Source organism: Orcinus orca, chromosome 21 (genome assembly GCF_937001465.1).
Source record: "Orcinus orca chromosome 21, mOrcOrc1.1, whole genome shotgun sequence".
Lineage (NCBI taxonomy): Eukaryota > Metazoa > Chordata > Mammalia > Artiodactyla > Delphinidae > Orcinus > Orcinus orca.
This window is the reverse complement of record NC_064579.1, coordinates 2,215,515-2,240,687: the sequence shown is the minus strand read 5'-3', so window position 1 is coordinate 2,240,687 and position 25,173 is coordinate 2,215,515. Positions and strand designations below refer to the sequence as shown.

The window sequence follows — 25,173 nt, the reverse complement described above, 5'->3', positions numbered from 1 at the left end:
AGTGGGAATAAAGAGTATATAGGACTTTTTGTACTATTTTAACCTTCTATAAGCTTGAAATTCCTTTTTTAAGTTATAGAAAAAGTATTTGTCAGTCAATTTCTTAGTCAACCAGAATCTATTTTTTGTATCACACCAATCATTGGCAAAACTGAAAAACAGGCAGTATGTCTGAAGGTGTCTTGGACAACATTATACTTCTTTCTTCTTTACTTGTTCACACAGTTTCCAATATCCTTCTGTCTATCAAAATCTATTCCAAGAAAGAATCTAAAACACACTTCCACGAAAGTATAAATGACTGTTAAAACAGGGTGTTTGTTCTGCATTTTAACAGAGAGAGCCTTCAGCTGGAAAGGAGTGAAGTTTTCAGACATTACAGAGAAGTTTAATTTTTAGGCATAAGAGAGCCTTTACGTAAGCAATTATGTAAGCAATTAACTAAACTCCACCTATTCATTTGGCTACCACATCCAATTCTGCCCTTCTCCATCATCTTAGTTCAAACTCTAGCAATGAGAATGTCACCTCTTCCCCACCAAAATGATTAAATGCATTGGAATCCCTAAATAAAGAGAGTGATTCTACAGTTTTGTATCTGTTAAAACAGTCAGCTCTGTCTCATCCCAGTGAGGTAGGAAGAGATGTGAGCTTTTGGTTACCATTTTACAAATGAGGAAAAGAGAACAACGGGATTGACTCTTCCAGTCCTGAACTGCAATACTGAGAAATGTAAAGATTAAATGGGAAGAAATGTCTCCAGGGGCAAACAGAGAGAGGTACGAAGGCAGGTATATAAAAAGGCAGTTTCTGACAAACATATAGCTTGCTGTCAAGTTTTTTCTTTATCCACTACAGTGGATACTTAAAAAATTCTAGGTGTTTAACAAATAATCACTTAATTAAATCATCCAAGAAGGCAGCCATGCCTACGGAATAAAGCTGTCTTAATAGTTTTCTAGTTTTTCCCAGTGCAAGAGAGTAATAGTGTTTCTACCATCCTTGCAGCCCTTGCTAGAAGTCCTGTATACTTTGTGACAGTGATTAAACTCCAACAACATATAGTAGTTTATTTTATTTTATTTTTTTAGTGCCTTACAATAACAAACATTTATTTTCTCACGGTTGAAGAATTTGAGAACAGGGTCTCTGGGTGGCTCAGGGTCTCTCGAGGTAGCAGTGAGTATGTCAGCCTTCAGGTGGGGTCACCTTCAGCCGAAGGCTGGAAGGGCTGCTTCCAAGATGGCTCCCTCACATGCTGATGGCAGGAGACCTCACTTCTCCACCATGTGAGCTGTATCATGTTAATACCCTCCCAAAAGCAAAAAAAAAAAAAAAAGGATGGATTTATTTTCCTTAAAATATCCCAGAGCACAGTAAGTATACTATATATTTTTAAGGTGTTACAATTTTAAATATATATATAATTATTCTTCAGAAAACATTGGTAGTTAAATCTCATTTCATCATACCAATGAAAATGGTCGCATGGAAAGTCAAAAGAAGCAAACAATCCCAAAACATTAAACTTTTTTGTGTGTGTGGTTACACATTTGCCTTTCCAAATTCGTTTTGCTACACCAGTATTTTAATTGGTTTGTGATTTCTTAAACTCTTTCACCCTAAGGATAAAGACCAGCAAATGCAAAGCTCTTTGAATTCCAAAGGGAACAAAGCTGGCCTGGGGCTGTGAAGGGATTGCAGGTAATCTACAGATGCGCCAGTTGCTTTCAGACAATCTTTAGTGGACCAATTCCATCTTTTGAAAGAGTAGTCAGGTGCAGGTTTTTACAAATTAATTTCTCTGTTGTTACATTCAGGTTTAGTAGATTACCACAGCATCACATTTTGAATTTACTTAAGTCACCATCTCCCACAATTTATAATTCTTAAGTAAAATCTAATGGATCTAGAGATTATCATACTAAGTGAAGTAAGTCAGGCTAAGACAAATATATGATGTCACTTATATGTGGAATATATGCTTTGTTTGTTTATTAAAAGGAAAAAAGACGCCGGCAAATCAAGTATGCTTCAAAAGAGTTACACGATTTTTAAAAACACTAGTCCTTAATTACTGTTGTGGAGAACTTTGAGCTGAATGTATTAACCATACACTTACTGTTCTGCTAGCTGACAGCTTTGACTGACGCTTGACGTTTGCTTTTTCAAGCTATTTGAGGGTAAATTTAGCTTGAAACAGTTCTGAATAGAGGGAAGCCACTTCGTGGTCCAAACAATCCATTTCCTTTTGAACTCTATTATAACTTGTGATTTTTGGCCAATCAGAAGGATCTAGTTCATCTTTCTCCTAAGAATTTTTTTTTTTTTTTTTTGCGGTACGCGGGCCTGTCACTGTTGTGGCCTCTCCCATTGCGGAGCACAGTCTCCGGACGCGCAGGCTCAGTGGCCATGGCTCACGGTCCTAGCCACTCTGTGGCATGTGGGATCTTCCCGGACCGGGGCACGAACCCGTGTCCCCTGCATCGGCAGGCGGACTCTTAACCACTGCGCCACCAGGGAAGCCCTTTCTCCTAAGAATTTAAAATATAATTTGATTTTGATTTAGTTTGTATCAAGGCACATTTAATACAATCAAAGACAATTCTTCATTTCTGTATGTTTCAGGACAATTTTGAAAGCACCAACAGAGATACAAAATGAACTAGGTAATGGTTTAGTTAATAGAACACAGGATTTGAAACCTGAGTTCCAGCCTATTTCTGTCTGTGTGGTATGTATTTGAATTTGAGCGTAGCTCACTAACTTCACCAGGCCTCAATTTGTTCACCTGTTAAATGGACATAAGACTGCCTTTAGCCCAGGGATGTTTACATCCTAAATGATATACCACCTGATCCCCTGGGAAGGCAATGGAATGATCCTTGGTGATGTTAAATATTTTTTTACTGTGTAATCAATGTCTATATTTAAGAGCTTGAAAGAGCAGAATCAGACAAGGATGGAGTCCCTAAAGCCTCCTGTGGCCACTACAGCGTGTATTCATCAGCTTTCTCTGCAGTCCCAGGAAAAGCAGCCAGCTCATGAAAATGTATAAAGTCCAGGAATCAAGCATCAAACAAAACTACCACGTGTGAACACGCAGCTAGGTATCTCACGACATCTAAAACCCTTTGGTCTCTGTTTCCGTCCTTCAAGTAATGAAAATATCTTCATTTTTTCCAGATGGAAATATGGGCACAGAGAAATCAGGGGAGAGGCCCAATGTTAAAAACCAGGGCTTCCCTGGTGGCGCAGTGGTTGAGAGTCCGCCTGCTGATGCAGGGGACATGGGTTCGTGCCCCGGTCCAGGAAGATCCCACATGCCGCGGAGCGTCTAGGCCCGTGAGCCATGGCCGCTGAGCCAGCGTGTCGGGGGCCTGTGCTCCGCAACGGGAGAGGCCAGAACAGTGAGAGGCCCGCGTACCGCAAAAAAAAAAAAAACCAAAAAAACCCCCCAGAATTATGTTGTCTCTTGAGATCCTTGTCACTCTGTGCTTCTTATGATTCTCATAGAAACAGAATGGTTTGGAGGTTCAAGCATTGTTTCCAGTAGAAAATAATGCAGATGTTACTGCTGGGGAATAAATTAGCACACCTAATTTATCAACCTTATTCAACTCCGTTGGAGATCAAAGAAAAGTCAAGCAAATTGCAGCAAGTTTTCCTTACAGTATTTTTAGAGTATCATTCCCAAATACTCAAATATAGAGGATTCTTTCCTTTTCTTTGTATTCATTTGATTACCCCATAGTTTATAAATCACACGTCTGTTTTGTACACTTTGTACCAGACAAGTCCGGGCATGCAAAGCTTGTAGCCAGTTCACAAAAGCCACTTAACATATTTGTTTGTCATTTAAGTTATGACTTTGAAAACAAAAGAAGACAAGGGCTTTCACAGTGACAGGCAGGTTTACATAAGCTGCTGCATAAACTAAATTCAAAATAACTCTAGTTCATATTGAAAAAGTTATTCTTTCATTGCCACTCTGTCATAACACTCTTTGATATTTTTTAAAATGTCCACAATAATTAATAAGTATGACACAAAGCTTTCCCTACCTCTTCTCCTGTGTATCCTTTTTGTAAGTCACAGAAACTGCAGCCACCAAGGTTTTCTACTGACGACTGGATGAAGTCTTGCTTTTCCTCCAAAGCACTTGTCCTGACATGCTGTAAATCAGGAAAACAACCAAGAGACATAGGCTTAGGGGCACATATAGGATGTGGGGTTGGTTCATTTGCTTCTTTCTAGTATCTCTTTCTGCTACAGTTTCAGTTCAGTTACTCAAGAATATGCAAGTTAAAAAAAGAAGAAGACTCCTACAGTGCAGGTACCACCAGTGACCCAGTGAACACAAAGTCAGTAGGTGTGTGTGGCGGATGTGCATCCGAGGGGCTAGCAGCGAGAGCTGTGGCCCGAGAAAGACCTGATTTCCATCCCAGCTCTTTTTCTACTGGCTTCGCTCTGTGTCCTTACCTATAACATGGGGATAATAACTCCCACCTCAAAGAACTATTTTCAGGGTTAAATGAAATTCCCAATGTTAACTGCTCAGCATCGAGTCCAACAATATGTGTTCCGTAAGAATTGTTGTATGCTCGCTTTGAGCCAGCCTATTTATTTTATGCTAAAAATAAAGTAAAGCGTTGCTAGGATGAATCAAGAAAAAAGACCATTCTCAGGAGTGAAATATTTGTATGATATAATTTTTAAAATAATGGAGTTTCTTACTTTCAGTAACATACAGTAACAGAACATGCATAGATTATGGCAAACCTGTTTAATGAACAAATAAGAACCACTTAGAATTATCATAGCAGGATATCATGGAAAGGGGGTTAGATCTGCTTGATTTCAATTCTACCTTTATTCCTTGAGCAAATTTCTTTATCTTTGATCTTTAGCTTCATTGTTTGTTAAATAAACCCCTGGAAGGGGTGTAGTGAGGATAAGATATTAAAACAAAATATATGTCTGTCCTTCGGTCTAAGATAATATATTAAAGCTATATACATATCTATCCATCTATCTATCTGCCTACCTATCTAGAGAGGGAGAGAGACCACACAATAAACTATATAGAGTAGTGATTATTCCAATATTATGATAAATTTTTTTACTGCAAGTAAGATTTTTAAATTAAGTGCTGAAAATTAATATGATATATGTAAACATTCTCTTTGCAAAATTATTTGCATAATTGCTTACCTAATCCTTTTGTCATTTGTATAATTAAAACTTAACCTGAAGGGAGTTGTGACTGTGATGGGCACATGGGGTGGGGGGAGCAAGTTTCTATTTCTTGACCTGAGTGGTAATAACAAGGGTGTATCTGCCTTATCATTACTAATTAAGCTATACATTTGTTTAGTGTGGGTTTTGGTGTCTGTGTTGTATTACACAATAACATTTTTTTAAATAAAAAATTCACTCAGTACAATAGCCAAGACATGTAAGCAACCTAAGTGTCCATCAACAGAGGAATAAAGAAGATATATATATGTATATGTGTATATATATATTTTTTCATTCCCCCCAATGGAATATTACTCAGCCATAAAAAAGAATGAAAAAATGCCATTTTTAGCAACATCAGTGGACCTAGAGATGATCATACTAAGAGAAGTATAAAGACAAGTGACAGAGAAAGACAAGTATCATATGATATCACTTATTTGTGGAATCTAAAAAGATGATCCAAATGAATGTATTTACAAAACAGAAACAGACTCAAAGACATAGAAAACAATCTTATGTCACCAAAGGGGGCGGGGGGGAGAGCTAAATTAGGAGTTGGGGATTAACATATACACACTACTATATATAAAATAGATAGAGAACAAGGACTGACTGTATAGCACAGGGAACTAAATTCAATACCTTGTAATAACCTATAATGGAAGAGAATATACACATATACATATATATCACTTTGCTGTACACCTGAAACTAACAAAACATTGTAAATGGGGCTTCCCTGGTGATGCAGTGATTAAGAATCTGTCTGCCAGTGCAGGGGGACACGGGTTCAATCCCTGGTCCGGGAAGATCCCACATGCCGCGGAGCAACTAAGCCCATGTGCCACAGCTACTGAGCCTGTGCTCTAGAGCCTGTGAGCCACAGCTACTGAAGCCCGTGTGCCTAAATCCTGTGCTCCGCAACAAGGAGTAACAGCCACTGCAGTGAGATACCGCGCACCGCAACAAAGAGTAGCCCCCACTCGCCGCGACTACAGAAAGCCCGCGCAGCAACGAAGACCCAATGCAGCCAAAAATGAATAAACTAAAATAAATACATTTATAAAAAAACAAAAACCAAGAAACATTGTAAATCAACTATATTTCAATTAAAAAAAATTTTTTTAATTCACTCAGCCTGGGAAATCCCTGGCGGTCCAATGGTTAAGACTCTGCGCCTTCACTTCTGAGGGTGCGGGTTCAACCCCTGGTTGGGGAACTAAGACCCCACAAGCCACAAGTCGTGGCCAAAAAAAAAAATCACTCAACCTAGTTACTGTATGAACTACTACAAACGTGAACTCATAGAAGACTGATTCAGGTTTAATTATGTTTTAAAAACATATAAAATAGAATTAACACACAAATAAATGAGTGATATTGATTCCTACCTTTTTACTGGGTCCTTCCACCAACACACCAAATTGCTATCTGAGTTTTCCACTTTCATGTGAAAAATTTTGGATGCAATAAGCATGGTGTGCCCAACTAAAGACCAAAAAGTGTAACCAGTTAAAAAGAGATCAGTGGAAGACAAGTTGAATGTGAGTTCACTTTTGTATGGCTATTAAAAGAATAAAAAGATGCCTTACCACTCTCTCACTTCGGGTGGATAGGGACGATGGGAGAGAGACGCAAGAGGGAGGAGATATGGGGATATATGTATACGTATAGCTGATTCACTTTGTTATACGGCAGAAACTAACCATTGTAAAGCAATTATACTCCAATAAAGATATTGAAATAAAAAAGATGTCTTAGCCATAATATTGAGTAAGTTACTATTACCTCTAATAAAAATGTGAAAGTTGCAATTATTCTGTTACTAAGTAGAAAACATGTGACTAGGTATCTTTGAGATACTTACTGGAGCTTTCTCGAAGTAAAGGGATAGAGAGGTACCTTATGACCAAAGCTTCATGAGGGATCAGAAGCAGAAAACCTGGCAAAAAATAAGGAAAACCTGATCTCCCTCCCTTGGCCCCTTGGACTTTCGCTCTCTTCTCCCTGCAGACAACCTCCCCTCCTTGAAGAGCAGCACACATGCCCCGAAGGGCTGCCCCTCTTCGAGATCTCTCGGGGCCAGCATCTGATGCTGTCTTTTACTCGCTCTGTCTGAGTTCCAGTTCCAAGTAACTGTGGACAAAAGAGACCATGGGAGCGGAAGGTTCTCTGCTAATGCATTGTAGGGGCGAGAGGAAATGACTTACTGGAATTCCACATAGATAACGACACGGCCACTACCATGAGTCATTTATTCATTCCACCAACATGGAACTACCATGAGTCAGAATGCACTGGGGATTCAGAGATGAACAATACTCAGTCCTTACCCTTGAGGAGGTCAGACTTCAGAAAGCAAAACAGAACATCACAAGAAATTCCTTAAAGCAGATAAAATAAAGGAAGTATAAATAACGTCTTTCAAGCTCCTAGAGGAGGTGATGACTAATTTCATGGAGCAGATTATAGTAGAATAATCTTGAAGAATGAGTATTAAAACGCACAACAGACTCCAGCAAAAGATATGTTAATTTACTTTCATCAAAATTGGGAATATCTCTTCAGTGAAGGACACTATGGATTAAGTCTTTTCGGGTCCAAGAGGAGATTTTTTTTTAAAAAATTGGAGTATACTTGCTTTACAATGTTAGTTTCTGCTGTACAGCAAAGTGAATCAGCCACACGTATACGTATATCCCCTCTTCCTTGGATTTCCTTCCCATTTAAGTCACCACAGAGCATTGAGTAGCGTTCCCTGTGCTATACAGTCTATTCTCATTAGTTATCTATTTTATACATAGTAGTGTATATATGTCAATCCCAATCTCCCAGTCCATCCCACCCCCCCTTCCCCCACTTGGTATCCATACGTTTGTTCTCTATTTCTACTTTGCAAATAAGTTCATCTATACCATTTTCCTAGATTCCACATATATGCATAATATATTTGTTTTTCTCTTTCTGACTTACACTTCACTCTGTATAACAGTCTCTAGGTCATCTATGTGTCTGCAAATGGCACAACTTCATTCTTTTATATGGCTGAGTAATATTCCATTGTATATATGTACCACATCTTCTTTATCCATTCATCTGTCAATGGACATTTAGGTTGCTTCCATGTCCTGGTTATTGTAAATAGTGCTGCAATGAACATTGGGGTGCTTGTATCTTTTTGAATTATGGTTTTCTCTGGGTATATGCCCAGGAGTGGGATTTTTGGGTCACATGGTAGTTCTATTTTTAGTCTTCTAAGGAACCTCCATACTGTTCTCCATAGTGGCTGTATTGATTTACATTCCCACCAACAGTGTGGGTTCCCTTTTCTCCACATCCTCTCCAGCATTTATTTGTAGACTTTTTGATGATGGCCATTCTGACCGGTGTGAGGTGATACCTCATTGTGGTTTTGATTTGCATCTCTCTAATAAATAGTGATGTTGAGCATTTTTTCATGTGTTTGTTGGCCATCTGTATGTCTTCTTTGCATAAACATCTATTTAGTTCTTCTGCCCATTTTTTGATTGGGTTGTTTGTGTTTTTGATATTGAGCTGCATGAGCTGTTTATATATTTTGGAGATTAATCCCTTGAGAAGATTTTTGAAATATCTAAAACCGAAAGGATCTAAGGCAACTCAGGGAGAAAATGATGGGTGCTCCAAGTGAAGATGGTAACGTTTGTAAGCAAGCAATGACCAGAGGAGGAAACCATAAGCATTAAGCATCACTCATCCCTAAACATTTTATACCAGTTAGACCAGCAAAATCAGCAAAATGGATAGTGCCAGGTGTGGGCAGGGGCTGTGGGCTGTCAGCTCTGGCGTGGGAGTACTAATCGGGGTATCCATCCTGGAGAGAACCTAGCAGTGCTTGTCAAGTCTGCATTAATACTCTGCATCCAGTGCAGGGGGAGGGGGACAAAGCAGAGAGCCAGCTCAGAAGGTGTTCTGTGAGTTTGGCTTTGATTTTAAAGACAATGGAGAACCAAGAGAAGATTCTAAGCAGTCCAGGGACATGGCCAGACAAACCTGATGGAGTGTGAAGTTAAAAACGGAGTGGGGTGGGGGAATGGCAGCTTAGAAAATGAGTTAGGGGCATGGATACGTAAAATGACACAGTGAGTAAAGCAGAATGCGAAATAGTACTACATAAGAATGCAGAGTACATTTACTAAAAATCAGGAGTGAATCTGGAATCGAGCGTGTCATATTTAACATTCTTAGGTTTCTCTTTTCCCATGCAACAGCTTGTTTATGATTTCTTCTAAATTTTTTTTTTTTTTTTTTTTTTGCGGAACGCGGGCCTCTCACTCTTGCGGCCTCTCCCGTTGCGGAGCACAGGCTCCGGACACGCAGGCTCAGCGGCCGTGGCTCACGGGCCCAGCCGCTCCGCGGCATGTGGGATCTTCCCGGACCGGGGCACGAACCCGCGTCCCCTGCATCGGCAGGCGGACTCTCAACCACTGCGCCACCAGGGAAGCCCTATGATTTTTTTAATTGTACAGAATATTGTTTAGAATTCTGTAGTCTAAATTAAAAGCATTACTTCAAAAAAAAGTACATAGAGCTTTAAGAACAGTCATTATCCTCCAATCCTGTCTGGAAGGTGAGGTCTTGGCAGCCTTGGGGCAGTTTCAGACAGTTACTTTTTATAAGTCTATTATGAAAATTTAGAACCTAGTTATACATAAATTACTCTTTAAAGAATGTAACTACTCTGAATTTATGGGATTGTGAATTTTTTTCAAAATATGTTTTACATTTTTTACCATTTTTTACAATGAGGTTGTACCTCCTTAATCTACTATTTTTCCAAACTAAATTCTGATTTTTAAGGTAGATGAATGTGGGATTTGTTTTATATAGAGGTGCAGTGGAATCGTAAACCTTGGCGCTGAACCTAGTTCCTCTTGGGAAATGAGCTGAGTGGGCCAGCTCATCACTGATGTCACTGTGACCTCAGCCAGTGGGCGAAGCAGCCCAGGCCCCAGGGCATGTGGGAAAGTCAGGCCTGGCCACCAGCAGGTTCTCTTCAGTGATGAGACCTACAGAGTCCATGCCACTCACCAGTGCAACCTGTAGGCGGTCAGGAAGGGCTGGTTAGCTTCTTTTTTGTGTCTGCAGACAGTTAATTGCCTCTACTCTTAGAAACTGTCCATTTTGGCTTCTGCCACCTGAATATTAATTAGCACCCTTTTCTCTTTCTGTGCACCTAACCATCTCAGGGCAATGCCAATGTCGAGGATACACAAAGTCTTTTTTCTTCTTTGCGTCTAGTTTTCTGACTTTGCTTTCTCCCTCTGCCTCTCTCCCTGCTTTCTCTCAGCCCCAATCTGCTGTCTTTCCTTTTGTACCCTGTGTCCTAGGCTTGCTGGCTGTTTTCCTCATTAATCCACAAGGAGACTGCATTGAGGCCTGGACACGATCTAGACCAGTGGGCCCTCTGGGTAGAATGTCTGTGTGGTCTTCTGCAACAGGACTGCACAGAGAGCTGGTTGGAGGATTTATGCCCCTTCTGCAGTGATGTATTCTAAGGCCAAAGAGCCATGTAAACATTATGTTACCTGCTGGAATGTTTTTTTAAAAAGTAAATACTTAGGATGCAGGCAAGCTCTTCATTTTATTGAAAATATCATCCAACTACTAGAAATGATATTCAGTGGCACCAGGGATTATGATATGTCAGGCCCAATTTCCTTATTGGTTTTAACTTAAACACCTTTAAAGAATTGCTTCAGGGTTTCCCTGCTGGCGCAGTGGTAAAGAATCTTCCTGCCAATGCAGGGGACACGGGTTCAGACCCCGGTCCGGGAAGATCCCACATGCTGCGGAGCAACTAAGCCCGCTCACCACAACTACTAAGCCTGCACTCTAGAGCCTGCGAGCCACAACTACTGAGCCCGTGTGCCACAACTACTGATGCCTGTGCACCTAGAGCCTGTGCACAAGAGAAACCACCGCAATGAGAAGCCTGCACACCACAACAAAGAGTAGCCCCCTCTCACCGCAACTAGAGAAAGCCCACTCAGAGCAACAAAGACCCAACACAGCCAAAAATAAATAAATAAATTTATTAAAAAAAAAAGAATTGCTTCATATTTTTTGGCCTTTGTGGTATGATTTGCTATATTAAAGTAATAAATCAATAATAAATAATTGACATGATTTACTTATTTTTATCTACTTAATGCAATAGGCGAGCTCCTGAAAAGTAGTATATAAATAAAATTAAGAATAGAAAGAATAGAATTTGAAATGACTGAGCTCTGTGAAGAAATTCTGTTGTTAATTGCCCAATAATTAAAGAATCTTCTTGCAAATAAGGTGGCAGCATTAGAGTGTGGGAAAATAATAGAATCTGGAGTAATAAAACCTGGGTTTCAGTTCTGATTCTGCAGAGTATGAGCTGTATGATACCCAAATGCTCTCAGCCACAGTTTTCCTCTGTGAAACAGGTAGGGATTATTTCACAATATTGTTGCATTTTGCAAATTATAAAGGACTATACAGGTGTGAGCTGTTGCTATGATTACTGCAGAGCCTTTTAATATACAGGTTCTTGTGTGATCCTTCTGCATCCGGTGGTGGTGACAGAGCAGATTTTATTATATTTTTCTATACAGATGAGGAAAGTAAGGGTCAGGAAAGTCTAGGGATTGACCTAAGGTAACATCTCTTCAAAGGTGGCAGAGGCAAGAACCCAAATCCAACTTTTTTGGCTCCTGAGTCAGGACTTTGCACTATACTACACTGCCTCAGACTTTAGGAGTAGGGAGGGGAAGTGGAGGGAAAGGGGAGATGAGTTGTTACACATCGATATGCTTTCCCTGCTACAGTGGAGAGTGGGCAGGTATGGGAACCAGTACTGGCTGAAATTCTAAGTCTACCTCTTATTAGCTGTGTCAACCTGGATATAATAGGTAATCTCACTGAGTATCCCTTTAGTCAACTATAAAATAAAGATAATAATATATAATTTGTAAGGTGGCTAAGATTAAATAAAATGATGTGCGTCTTACACACGGTACATAAAAAGCATTCGTTAAGACACATATTAGTACCAAATTCAGTCCCACAAAGGTATGGGAGAAAAGAAACCCAGTATGTCTAAAGTGGCATGTGGAAAGGCAGTAGTTCTGCCTGCCCTGCTCTCCTACAGGGCTGCTTGTGGACCAGGAGAAGAGAAACATTCTCATCTTCCATGAATTTCCTCCATGCAGTCATTCTAGCCATTGAAATTGCCTGCAATTCAGAATATCCTTCCCACTTCTTCCTGAGAAGCAACAATGGAATTCTTTTTCTTTTTTTTTTTTTTATAGAAGTATAGTTGATTTACAATGTTGTGTAATTACTGCTGTACAGCAAAGTGATTCAGTTACACACATGTCTACATTCTTTTTTTAATATTCTTTTCCATTATGGTTTATCATAGAGCATTGAATATAGCTCTCTGTGCTATACAGTCGGACCTTGTTTTTTATCCATTCTCTCTATTATAGATTACATCTGCTAAGCCCAACCTCCCCCTCCATCCCTCCCCCAGCCCCCTCCCCCTTGGCAACCACCAGTCTGTTCTCTATGTCTGTGATTCCGTTTCTGTTTCATAGATAGGTTCATTTGTGTCATATTTTAGATTCCACATACAAGCGATATCATATGATATTTGTCCTTCTCTTTCTGACTTACTTCTCTTAGTGTGATAATCTCTAGTTGCATCCATGTTGCTGCAAGTGGCGTTATTTTGTTCTTTTTTATGGCTGAGTAGTATTAACAATGGAATTGTTTCTTGATTACTAAAGGAAATGGAAGGTTTTCAGTCTCAGATGGTAGACTGAGTACATAAAATTATAAACTGCATTAAGATGCTAATAAATAATATCTTGAAAACTTCAACAATAAAGAGGCTAGGAAGGCATGTCATCAACAAACAAGGGAGTTTAACAAACTTCTGTAAAACAAAAAGTGTGTATCGCGCTGAGTGATGAAGCAGACCCTCTGGAGCCCAGATTATGGGATTGCGTTTCAGGCACTGGGGTGACAGTGGACCTATAGACAGCCCTGAAGAGCTTTCAGATCCCATGGTGGGCACGAAGTGAGGGTGAACACAGGGACTGGTTAGAGACTTACACATGACAATCACTCCTCCCCCATAATTCTCCCCTATTTCTCTATGCATGATGCCTTATAGCCAGGCGTTTAAACCCCAAGCAAAGAAAAAACAGCTTTTCTAAAAACATCAGAAGAATTCTCCGGGGAGAACTAAAGAGGCTAGACTGATGGTGACCCAAGTAAAACTCCCCTCTTCCCGGTTCTCTGCAGAGCACGGCCTCCACCCGCCTGTCTGCCTAAGTCTAAAGCAAAGTGTGTCCAGAGGAAAACTCCCACCTCTGTACCCAGTACTCGCAGTCAGTCTTTGAATTTCCACATTGCCAAATATAAGCAGATACCCAAAGCTAATCAGACATTTGAGTCAGACCTGCAAAGTGGAAGAGAAAAAACAAGTACACAATAAGAAAAACTGTCCCTAGAAGACATAGAACTCATTAATGAAACAGAAGATAACACTTTAAATACTGCAATTAGTACCAACAGAGATATGAGTAAAACAATATATTCATGAAACAAGGAAAGGAATCCATGCAAAAGAAACAGAAAATTAGAAAGAGCTCTTAGAAAGAAAAAGAGAAAGATTTTTGAAATTAGAAATTCAACCGAAATCCCTCAGAAAGTAAACCAAAATGACAAACATACAGAAAACGTAACCAAAAACTAAGAGGCATAGAGCCTTAATCTGGGAGGCCTGACTTATAACTAGTAAGTTTTCCAGAAGCAGAGAACAAAGAAAACAGAAGGAATGAGTTTATCCGAAAAACTGTCGTAAGTTCCAGAGGTTGTAGGGAAAGAGACTACAGGATGTCCAGAAGGATAAGTGAAAAAAGAGCCATACCTAGAAATCTCACTGTGAAGTTTGAGAACTCCAGAGATTTAAAAAATTTGAAAAGCCTCTGAACAGCAAACAGGAAGGAAGAGGTTTATAAGACACTCGTCCCACCAGAGCGATGGCAGGATAATGGCCCTTTCAGATGGGCAAGGCTGAAGAAAATTTACTTCCCACCCAGTTTTTTTGTAAAACGAGGAGTAGGGTCTAGGCTACGGTGCCTATGAGCCAGGGGAGTACTGATGGTTGCCGTGTAGTGGGCCCAGAAATCGATCAGGTCCAGATCAGAGTATGGGGTCCTGGAGGGGAGGACCCAGGGAGAAAGATGGTGCAGCCATTTCTTTAGACCAAATAGAAGGACTCACTCAGAAAATATAAACGAAGGTATTGGGTTGGCCAAAAGCTCGTAACATCTTACGGAAAACCTGGAGGAACTTTTTGGCTAACCCAATATAATAAAAGCATTGGATCCAAGAAAGTAACCAGAGACACCAGGAAAAGCAAAAAGCTGTTTGAGAAAACCACAGTCTACACACGAAAAAACTGGAGTTTCAAAAAGAAAAATGGAATCGTTTCCAAGCAATGGATAACATATAAGAACCTGGAAGAGTGGGGATCTGGTCAAGAAGACATATCATGTTAACGCATCTGTTCCTTCTTACAATGAAAGAGTAATTAGAAACTCATAAGAAAAAGTATAAGAAAGACATTTTCCAAATACAAGGCAAACTGCAATGTGGCCTGTTTGAATCCCATGTTAGAACCTTCGTATCCGAGGGACACAGGTGCTTGGGAGAAAGCATTGTGTTTAAAGACACTATTTGACAGTCATGATAATGTCAATACTGCTAATTATCTTTAACATTTAGAATCGATTTATAGACAAACAGCAGAAAAGAGCGTTAGGATTACAATGCAGGCTATGCTTGTAACCACCTTTGATATTTTAAAATAAAGGTTCAGCCCCCAAAGTTGAGATGGAGAGGAAGAGCCTGGTCACTAACATTCATAACACAACATGGGGAATTGGGGAGAAAGAGTCCATCTCGATGGAGCCAGAAATGGAGGCTGAAGTGTCCTGTGAGAGCTGCAATGGTGTCAGGGCACCAAATCCTTAACTGTTATAGCAGGAATTGAATAGATAACATTTCAAGCTGATGAATCAGTAGCGGTATAGATACACAATGGTGTAGATGTGTAATTTACTGATAGGGAGTAAACTCCTAGAATAAATAACAATAGAACGAGGCTAAAAGTGACGGCTGTGGTAGGAGGACAGGAAGTACAGAGGAGTGAGGGCGGGGGGGCAGTTTGCTTTCCTTGTAGCCCCTTTACAACGTGATTTTTAGTATTTTTTTTTTTTTTTTTTTTTTTTTTTGCCCGCACCGCGGAGCATGTGAGATCTTAGTTCCCCGACCAGGGATCGAACCCGTGCCCCCTGCAGTGGAAGCCCGGAGTCTTAACCACTGGACCGGCAGGGAAGTCCCTACAGTATGTTTTTTTAGTCTGATAAAAGTTCTAATTTTTTTTTCAGCTTAATTAAAGTCTAGTACGCATTGCATATTATGTTGACACTTTTTACATACTTCTGTCCCATTTTACAGAAGGGACACTGAGGCTTAGAGATGCTGAATACATCCCTTGATGCACAGCTCCTAAGAGCAGCACCCAAATGCCAGCCCAGGTGACAGGAGCTCTTATTCTCTCTTTTCAAAAAAATTATTTATTTAATTTATTTATTTTTGGCTGCGTTGGGTCTTTGTTGCTGCACGCAGGCTTTTCTAGTTGCAGCAAGCGGGGACTACTCTTCGTTGCGGTGCGCGGGCTTCTCATTGCGGTGGCTTCTCTTTGCTGCGGAGCACGGGTTCTAGGTGCGCGGGCTTCAGTAGCTGTGGCACACGGGCTTAGTTGCTCTGCGGCATGTGGGATCTTCCCGGACCAGGGTTCGAACCCGTGTCCCCTGCATTGGCAGGCAGATTCTTAACCACTGCGCCACCAGGGAAGTCCCATTATCTCTGACTTAAATAACTGATTTTTCAAATCATATTTGGGATCCGGGTGGTCCAGGTCCTCACTCCTGATGCTGGCCCTAGAGTCCATTCTTAAATCTGAATGGGTTTGAGTTCTGATGGTCTGAACTGTAAAGCAAGCGCACAAAGCATTTTCTTCAACAGACATACAGGCAATTTGACAAAGGAACCCGTGGTTTTTATTTCACTTTCTCCTGAATCTTTCAGATTCTTACTCTTTCCGTTTTTCCCATTCTCTCCATCCTATTATCCACCGACTTCCTGAATGATTAGTCTTCACTTCCTGTCTCTACATTCTTACTTTCCTATTCCTGCTCAACCTCCTGAAATCCGACTTCCTGTCCTTTCCCCAGAAGTCCTGTCCTGCTGGGCAGGGTCCTCGCGGGGTCTCTTTCGGTCATGCACCAGAGCTCAGGATGACGTCTGTTACATCACATGGCAGAAATTTAAAAAATACATGTTGTTGGGAAAACTTACGTAGGCCACGGATAATTAAGAGAAGGTTAGACATGGATTTCCTGATCCTTCCGTCATCTCATAGAGAGATATATTGGGGTTGCATCCCAGGTGAGGCGCTCTCCCTCCATCTGTCTTTCTTTTGAGGACAAGTGAGGGAAAACTGTGTTGCTTAAGGACAGTGTGGGTGCCTGCTGTTTAAGGAGTTATCTGGGAACCCCGGACGCCCAGCCTGGGGAGACTGGGGTTCATAAAATATCCAGGAAACTACACATCCGGTGAGAAGCTGAGCTTGGGTTCAGGGATTCGAGCTCTCAGTCCTCATCTGTGCCCTCCTCTCTCCCCATCCCAGGTCATTGTCCAGACAACCCAGAATGAGTTCCCTTTGCCACTTTCAAACAGTTCTGTTCATTTCACAACAATCACTAGCCCTCTTGAAGCTGTTACAGCTGGAAGTGTAAGTCAACAACTTGATAGCCAAATAGAGTGGACATTACTTGGTCCTCACTTCCTTATCAGCTTTAGGGCCCTTGACACCATTGAGCCCCCTGGTCCTGAAATCCACACTTCTCTTGGCTTTTCTAATATTACTTTCTTGATTCTCCTTCTACTGGTCTGACCTCCAACTCATTCGCTAGCTCCTTTTATCTCATCTAAATGTGGGAGTGGTGAAAAGATAATAGATAATGTTTAAAACGGAAAACACAATCCAAGATTTTGAATATTTTATATAATATTTAGAAATATGAGAAATAGATCCATGAAGAAATAACGAAAAGAGTTGAATGTGGTTTTCTCTAGGAAGATTAGGAATTAGTGACAAGGAGAGCTATTGTAATCTGTAATAACCCCTTTGTGGTACTTGACTTTTTAAATGAAGTATAACTATTTATTTGATGAAAATTTAAAATCTACTTTAAAAATCTCAGTAGAAAGGCTAAAAGATAAATAAATCTATACATGTACTGATATATGGAAATATCTCTAAGATTTGTTAAGAGACGAAAATCACAAAGGAAAAAAGTGGTTAGTACGTGGCTATGTGTGTGTATAAATATGTGTATACAATGCCCACATATGTATAGAATATCTCTGGAAACACGTAAAATAATTTCACAGGAGTCAGTTCCCTGACTCTGGGGAGGGAAACCAGGTAGTTGGAGGTCTGGGATATGATTAATATGTTTCATGGTATGTATACCCTTTTTATTTTTTTGAATTTTGTATTATGTGCATTTTTTTCTTTTTTTTTACTTATTGAAAATAAAATTCTACTCATCCAAATCTGGTTTAAAGTAACATTTGACAAGTAGCTCTTGAAAGCATCACCTCCCAAGCTTTTATTAAAATATCCGTAAAGGTAAAAGTTCATACCCTCACCAGAAACTAAGACTGATGGACATCAATGAATTCTCAAAGGACTTACTCCTAATTAATTATAAGTCAAATGAAGGCGAGTTGAAAACATGTACCCAAACTTTCTCACGGCATGCCACTCTTAATTTACAAAAGACACTACCTTAAAACGGTGGGAAATGCTTTAAAACCTACACCCCACTCACAGCTCAGAGGTTTGGGTCCATTTATTTGTTCATTCTTATGACAAACATTACAGACTAAGTCCCTAAGTATTGTGTGACATGCTGTCCTTGTACTGGGGCTAAACCCAAAGGCAAGACAGTCACGGGCATGGCCGTGCTACATTTGTAACCTGGCCAGAAAACTGGGAAAGCTGTCTCCATAACACTGGGACTGTTTTTGGTTTTTTTTGTGGGGGGGGGGTTGAGACCGCCAGAGCACAGCTGCCATCACCTTGCCCCCCTCCAGCCCACCCACACCCCTTTGTCATCTGTCTACACACATTAAGAGACAGGAATTCTCGGGTGGCAGCTGGAAGGGGTGCAGAATATTCCTCACAAGTACAGAATTTCTGTCATGGGTAGCTGGGAAGAATCCTGGTAGCTGGGCAGCCCCAGTTGTATTTCCTTTGTTTAGAATATTACAGAATCAGGCAGAGGGAGACTAAGTACACTTGTGAGTACTGGCCTCAAACTTAGATTTGGACTGAGAGCTGGACTCACCACCTCATCTCCAGAGGTGGATCTGTGATGGGACTTTTTTGTTTGTTTTTGGGTTTTTTTGCTCCTACAATTTTTTTATTAGAATATAGTTGATTTACAATGTTGTGTTAGTTTCAGGTGTACAGCAAAGTGATTCAGTTATACATACCTATATATCTATTCTTTTTCAGATTCTTATCCATTATAGGTTATTACAAGATATTGAATATAATTCCCTGTGCCATACAGTAGGTCCTTGTCCTTTATCTATGTTTTATATAGTAGTGTGTATATGTTAATTCCAAACTCCTGATTTATCCCTACCCCCTTTCCCCTTTGGTAACCATAAGTTTATTTTCTATGTCTGTGTGTCTGTTTTTGTTTTGTAAGTAAGTTCATTTGTATCATTATTTTTTTTAGATTCCACATATAAGTGATATCATGTGATATTTGTCTTTGTCTGTCTGGCTTACTTCATTTAGTATGATCATCTCTAGGTCCATGTGATGGGATTTTTTTATCATCACTCAAATAGACAGAGTGAGGCCAGAGGCAACCCATATACTCTAAATATTGATAAATGTTGCCTTAGAATTCATTCAAAAGATATCAAATGAGGCCTATAAACATATATCACAACAAAGAGAAGGGAGCAGCATACTGAAGACTTCGAGAATTCCAAACACCAGAAGAAACTTTCAGAAACTGTGCTGTCCTTAACAGAATACAGGAAGGTATGGTCAATATGAAATACAACAGAAAAATCATAAAGAGTAAATAGAGGAAGATGAAAAGGCATCAGAATGAATTAAAAGGGTCAGGGATGAGATAAAAAGGGAAAACATGGAAACTAAAAACAAAATAGCAAAATATAATCTATAGACCAGAATTGATTGTGTAGAAAATTGAATAGGTAATATGAATGAAGCATATGGTAGACTGATCACGTTAATGACCCTAATTTAGAGTCTCCCTCTGCCTATGCCCTTTACCCTAAACCTTTGGAGTTCCTTCCACTTTGACTTTGGGCTCAGCCACGTGACTTGACAAAGAGACAGCAGCAAACTTGACCCATATAGAAGCTAGAAAAGTGCTTGAGCATTCTGAATCCTCACCCTGTCCTCTGCCTTCGCCCTGAGTGTGTGCCTAGGCTAGCCTGCTGGAGGATGAGTGACCACATGGGGCAGAACCAAGCCATTCCCACTAAAGATAGCCTCACCCAATGGCTATCATCCCTCCCGCCAACCACAGACACATGAGCAAACCAAGCTATTAGCAGAGTCCAGCTCAGATGGGCAGAACCACCCAGCTGACCTATAGATTCTTGAGAAATAATAATACATGGTTATTGTTTTAAGCCATTTTGTTTTGAGGTGGTTTGTCATATAGCAGTAAATAACACAAGCTTGAGAAGGTATCCCAGAATTTAGGGGAAATAACAAAGAAACAGAGAATGTGTGTTTAGACAATAGAGGACATCCAATACATGGATAACTGGTATTCCTGCAAAAGACATCCGAATAAGTCAAACAGAAGGAATTATCAAAAGCAAAGTAAAAAACAACAAAAAAATTTCCTGGGCTGAAGAAATCCTATGTAGTCAGATTAAAAGTGTTCATCAAGTTTAAGACAAAATTTATTTTTAAAGGCTTATACCAAGACATCATCTAGCACATTCTGAATTACAAGAACATTTTCTTCTGTAGTCTATTAATATGATAAATTACATTGATTGATTTTCAAATGTTAAAATACCTTTGCATTCCTGGATAAACCCCATTTGGTTGTGATGTGTTACCATTTTTATATATTTCCAAGCTCAATTTGCTAATATTTTGCCCAGAATTTTTGTATTACATGTTCATGAGAGATACGGGTCTGTAGTTTTCTTGTAATATCTTTGTCTAGTTTTGGTATTAGAGTAATGCTGGCCTCATAAAACAAGTTGGGAAGTATTCCTCTTCTGTTTTCTGGAAGAGAATGTGTAGAGTTTGTATTATTTCTTTCTCAAGCATTTGGTAGAATTTGCCAGTGAAATCATTTGGGTCTGAAGTTGTATTTATGAGAAAGTTTTTATTTTATTTTACTACGAATTCAATGTATTCAATAGATATAGGACTATTTCAGGTCATCTATTTTCTTCTTGAGTGATTTTTTGTTTTTATCTTTCAAGGAATTGGTTGATTTTATCTAAATTGTCATATATATGATCATAGAAGTTTTCATAGTGTTTCCTTATTATCCTTTTAATATCTGTAGGTTCTGTAGTGATAATGCTAATTTGTGACTTCTCTTTTTTTCCCCCCCTTGGTCAGTGTGGCTAAAGGTTTTTCAAGTTTTTTCTTTCTCTTTCTTTCTTTCTTTTTTTTTTAATCATATCAAAGAAACAGCTTTTGGTTTCATTGATTTCTCGATTGTTTTTGTTTCTGATTTTATTGCACTCAGGACTTATCTTTGTTATTCCCGTCTTCCTGATTGCTTTGGGTTTAATTTGATCTTCTTTTTCTAGTTTCATAGGGTGGAAGCTTAGATTATTGTGTGCCATGGACTGAACATGTCTCCACACCAAATTCGTGTGTTGAAACCCTAAGCCCCAGTGTGATGGGATTTGCAGTTAGTGAATAGGGTTAGATGAGATCATGAGGGTGAGGCCCTTATAAAAAGAAAGGGAGACATGGGATTCCTTTCTGAAAGCCATTGCCAAGAACCTGACCATGCCGGCCCCCTGATCTCAGACTTCCTGCCTCCAGAACTGTGAGAAATAAATGTTGCTGAAGCCATCCAGTCTATGGATATTTGTTATAGGCCACCTGACTGAGACTGTGGGAAACCTTTTTTTTTCCCCCTAATATAAGCATTTAGTGCTATAAATTTCCCAAGCTGTTTTAGGTGCATTCTACAGATTTTTTGTATGTTAACTTTTTATTTTCATGCATTTCAAAATATTTTCTAATTACCTTTTAGACTTTTTCTTTGACCCATGGTTTGACCCATATATGTGTTGTTTAACATTTTGAGATTTTTCAGGTACCTATTATTGACTTTTGTTTTATTTTGTTATGGTCAAGGAACATGTTTAATATGATTTCAAATTTTAAAAATGTGCTAAAATTTGTTTTATTGCCAGAATATGGCATATATTGATAAGATAAGGTTGTTCAAGAAAGAATAGGTTATAAAAAATATTTTTAAAATAAAAATAATTAAAAAAAAGAAAGAATAGGTTATTACTTGCAGGTAAAAGCAACGTGTCTGAGATACCATTTCACTCTTAACTGACTAAAAGCAAAAATAAGGTGTGAGAAGTGGCCCCAAACAAATTACAACAAGAAATGCATATACTTTAAGCTGTTATTATATTCTTTCTTGTAAGTGAAAGATTTCCAGATTGAACAAAAAATAAGGTCAGTCTATATTTTTAAAAATTAGAGACAGGGCTTCCCTGGTGGTGCAGTGGTTGAGAATCTGCCTGCCAATGCAGGGGACACGGGTTCGAGCCCTGGTCTGGGAAGATCCCACATGCCGCGGAGCAACTAGGCCTATGAGCCACAACTACTAAGCCTGTGTGTCTGGAGCTTGTGCTCCGCAACAAGAGAGGCCGCGACAGTGAGAGGCAAGCGCACCGCGATGAAGAGTGGCCCCCGCTCACCGCAACTAGAGAAAGCCCTCTCACAGAAACGAAGAGCCAACACAGCCAAAAATAATAAATAAATAAATAAATAAATATTTTAAATTAGAGACAGCTTAAAACAATGTGACCAAAGAATTTTTCAGATAAAGGATAGGCAAACATAGCAGGCTAATACAAACAAAAATATAGCAAGGATTACAATAAGTTATTTTACAAAATTGAATCCAAGCATTTAATGGGACTGAGAAAATATGCTCATCATAAACTTTTATGTGTTGACTAGTAGAGCAGCACAATGTGTGAACTGACGAAAGCTTAATAGAAGTGTGACTGTTTAATAAACCTCGAATATTTGACAGACCAAATAAATGAGAAATATGAAGGGTAGGGAGCAGGGGGTGGCAAACTTTTTCTGCAAAGGGCCACATAATAAATATTTTAGGTATTGTGGGTCACATACTGTCTCTGTCACAGATTCTACTCTCTTTTTTTTTTTTTTACAACCCTTTAAAAATGTAAAAATCCTTCTTAGTTTGTAGGCTATTCAAAAACAAGCCACAGGCTGGATTTAACTTGTAGACCATAGTGGGCCAACCCCTGAAATGGAAAATTCAAGTAATATATTTAATAAGGCAATTTATAATGAATTTTTAAAGTATACATCAAACTTTGTACCTTAGAGATGTTTTCTACACTTGTACAATGAGAGCTGCTTTGGTTGCAAGTTTAGAAACTCTCTCGAATTAGCTTAACGTGGTGAAGGAGCCATGATGAGCATCTAAGGAGCCATAATCCAGCTGGCTTCAGGCTCCAGCCCTAGTCCAAGTGGCCATGACCAAGGGAACAGGTCTCACCCCCATGATGGAAAAAGGCATTATCCGAGAGGGGATTGCGAGTTGAGCAGATACTCAAAACATATCTGTGACACGACAGCCTTTGGGGAACAAGTGTGTGTCACACACGCAAACACAGACATGCACGTATGCAAATGCTCATTCTTCCAAGGATGGCACTTCCTAAGGGGATCCCAGTTTCTCAGGTGTTTTTCAAATTGTGGGTTTTCACCTATTAATGGTAGAAGATTAATTTAGTGTGTTGTTTGGCACTTGAAAAAATGAAATAGAATAACAGAAAATATCAGCATATCTTTACCTGAAAGTTTAGGTGTTGTTTTGAGATTTTCAGCTTCTGTTTTATATAAAAAAATATATTTGTCTAAAAAGTTTACAGAACACTAAATTCTTGGTACAACCACAACTGTAGTCAGCCCCCATCCTGAAGGAGGGAACCAACCCCATGTGGACTAAATTCTCGACTTACCCACCTCCCAGCACACATGCCAAAAAAGGGGGCTGTCTCGAAGTGTGAAACACTCACACTGGGCTTCATTGTCTAACTGTATGAAGTTGAACATGGTCCCAGTGAATGGGAGGTCATTAATCTTTTTCTGTGTTCTCCATGATTTTAAGTAATATTTACGCTATCTACTCCTAGAAAGTTTGAAGAGACTCAGCTGTTGGGCTGGCTGGAATGTGTACCTGTTTCACTGACAGTTTTTAAATTTTTACTTGTTTTTTTATTTATTTGGCTGCACCGGGTCTTAGTTGCGGCATGCATGTGGAATCTAGTTCCCTGACCAGAGGTCGAACCTGGGCCTCCTGCGTTGGGAGCATGCAGTCTTATCCACTGTGCCCCCAGGGAAGTCCCTGGCAGTTTTTAAAATAAATTTATTTATTTCATTTATTTTACTTTTGACTGTGTTGGGTCTACGTTGCTACATGCGGGCTCTCTCTAGTTGCAGTGAGCGGTGGTTACTCTTCGTTGCAGTGTGCGGGCTTCTCATTGCAGTGGCTTCTCTTGTTGCGGAGCACGGGCTCTAGGCACGCGGACTTCAGTATTTGTCGTGCACGGGCTCAGTAGTTGTGGTGCACGGGCTCTGTTGCTCCGTGGCATGTGGGATCTTCCCAGACCAGGGCTCGAACCCATGTCCCCTGCATTGGCAGGTGGATTCTTAATCCCTGGCAGTTTTTTTAAATGACAATTTCATCTCTTTCAAAGTTACTGCTCTGTTCAGTTCTGCTACTCCTTTTTGCATTAATTTTGGTCATTTATGTAAAAATCATTTATTTTCTTCAACTTTTCAAATATATTAATATTAATTTGTAGAAGGCCTTCTCTTATCAAATCTCTTCTACATGTTTCCTTTCTAATATTTAATGTTATATGTTTATTTTTCGGAACTGTACTTGCTAGAGGTATGTCTATTTTATTGTTGTTTGTTGTTTTCAGAGAAATGGCTCTTGAATTTAATTCTATCATTTTTGCATTTTAAAATTCATTATTTTAGCTCTTATCTTTCTCAATTTCTTCCATCTGCTTTCCTTAGATTTAAAAAATACATATTTTATTTTTTCTATTTCTTTACTAATTTCTTGAGGAGAATTCTTGATGTATTTATTTTAACTTTTTCCTAATTAATAACAAAGTCATTTCAAGTAATGAATTTTCTTAAATACTGTTTTGGCCTGATTCCATAATTGGAGTGTTTTAAATGATTTTTGACTGTTTTTCATTGAAACTTCTATTTTAATTTTTAAAATTATTGTATTGTGACAACAGAAAGTGGCCTATATGATTTTGGCTTTTGAAAATTAATGGAGTTTTCATATGTGGAATCTAATGAAAAAAATTAATATAAGTGAGGGCTTCCCTGGTGGCGCAGTGGTTAAGAATCCGGTGCCAATGGAGGGGCCACAGGTTCGAGCCCTGGTCCGGGAAGATCCCGCATGTGGGGAGCAACTAAGCCCATAC

The 25,173-nt window shown here is 39.4% G+C and overlaps 1 long non-coding RNA gene across 1 annotated transcript; it reads right to left on the bottom strand.

The window, feature by feature from the left end:
- Positions 1–1,062: 1,062 nt before the first annotated feature.
- LOC117198487 (uncharacterized) lies at positions 1,063–4,171 on the bottom strand. The gene is made up of 2 exons (XR_004479685.2): positions 4,065–4,171; positions 1,063–1,312 (listed from the first exon to the last, which is right to left on the bottom strand). It is a non-coding gene; the product is annotated as an uncharacterized LOC117198487 (long non-coding RNA).
- Between the last annotated feature and the right edge of the window lie 21,002 nt (positions 4,172–25,173).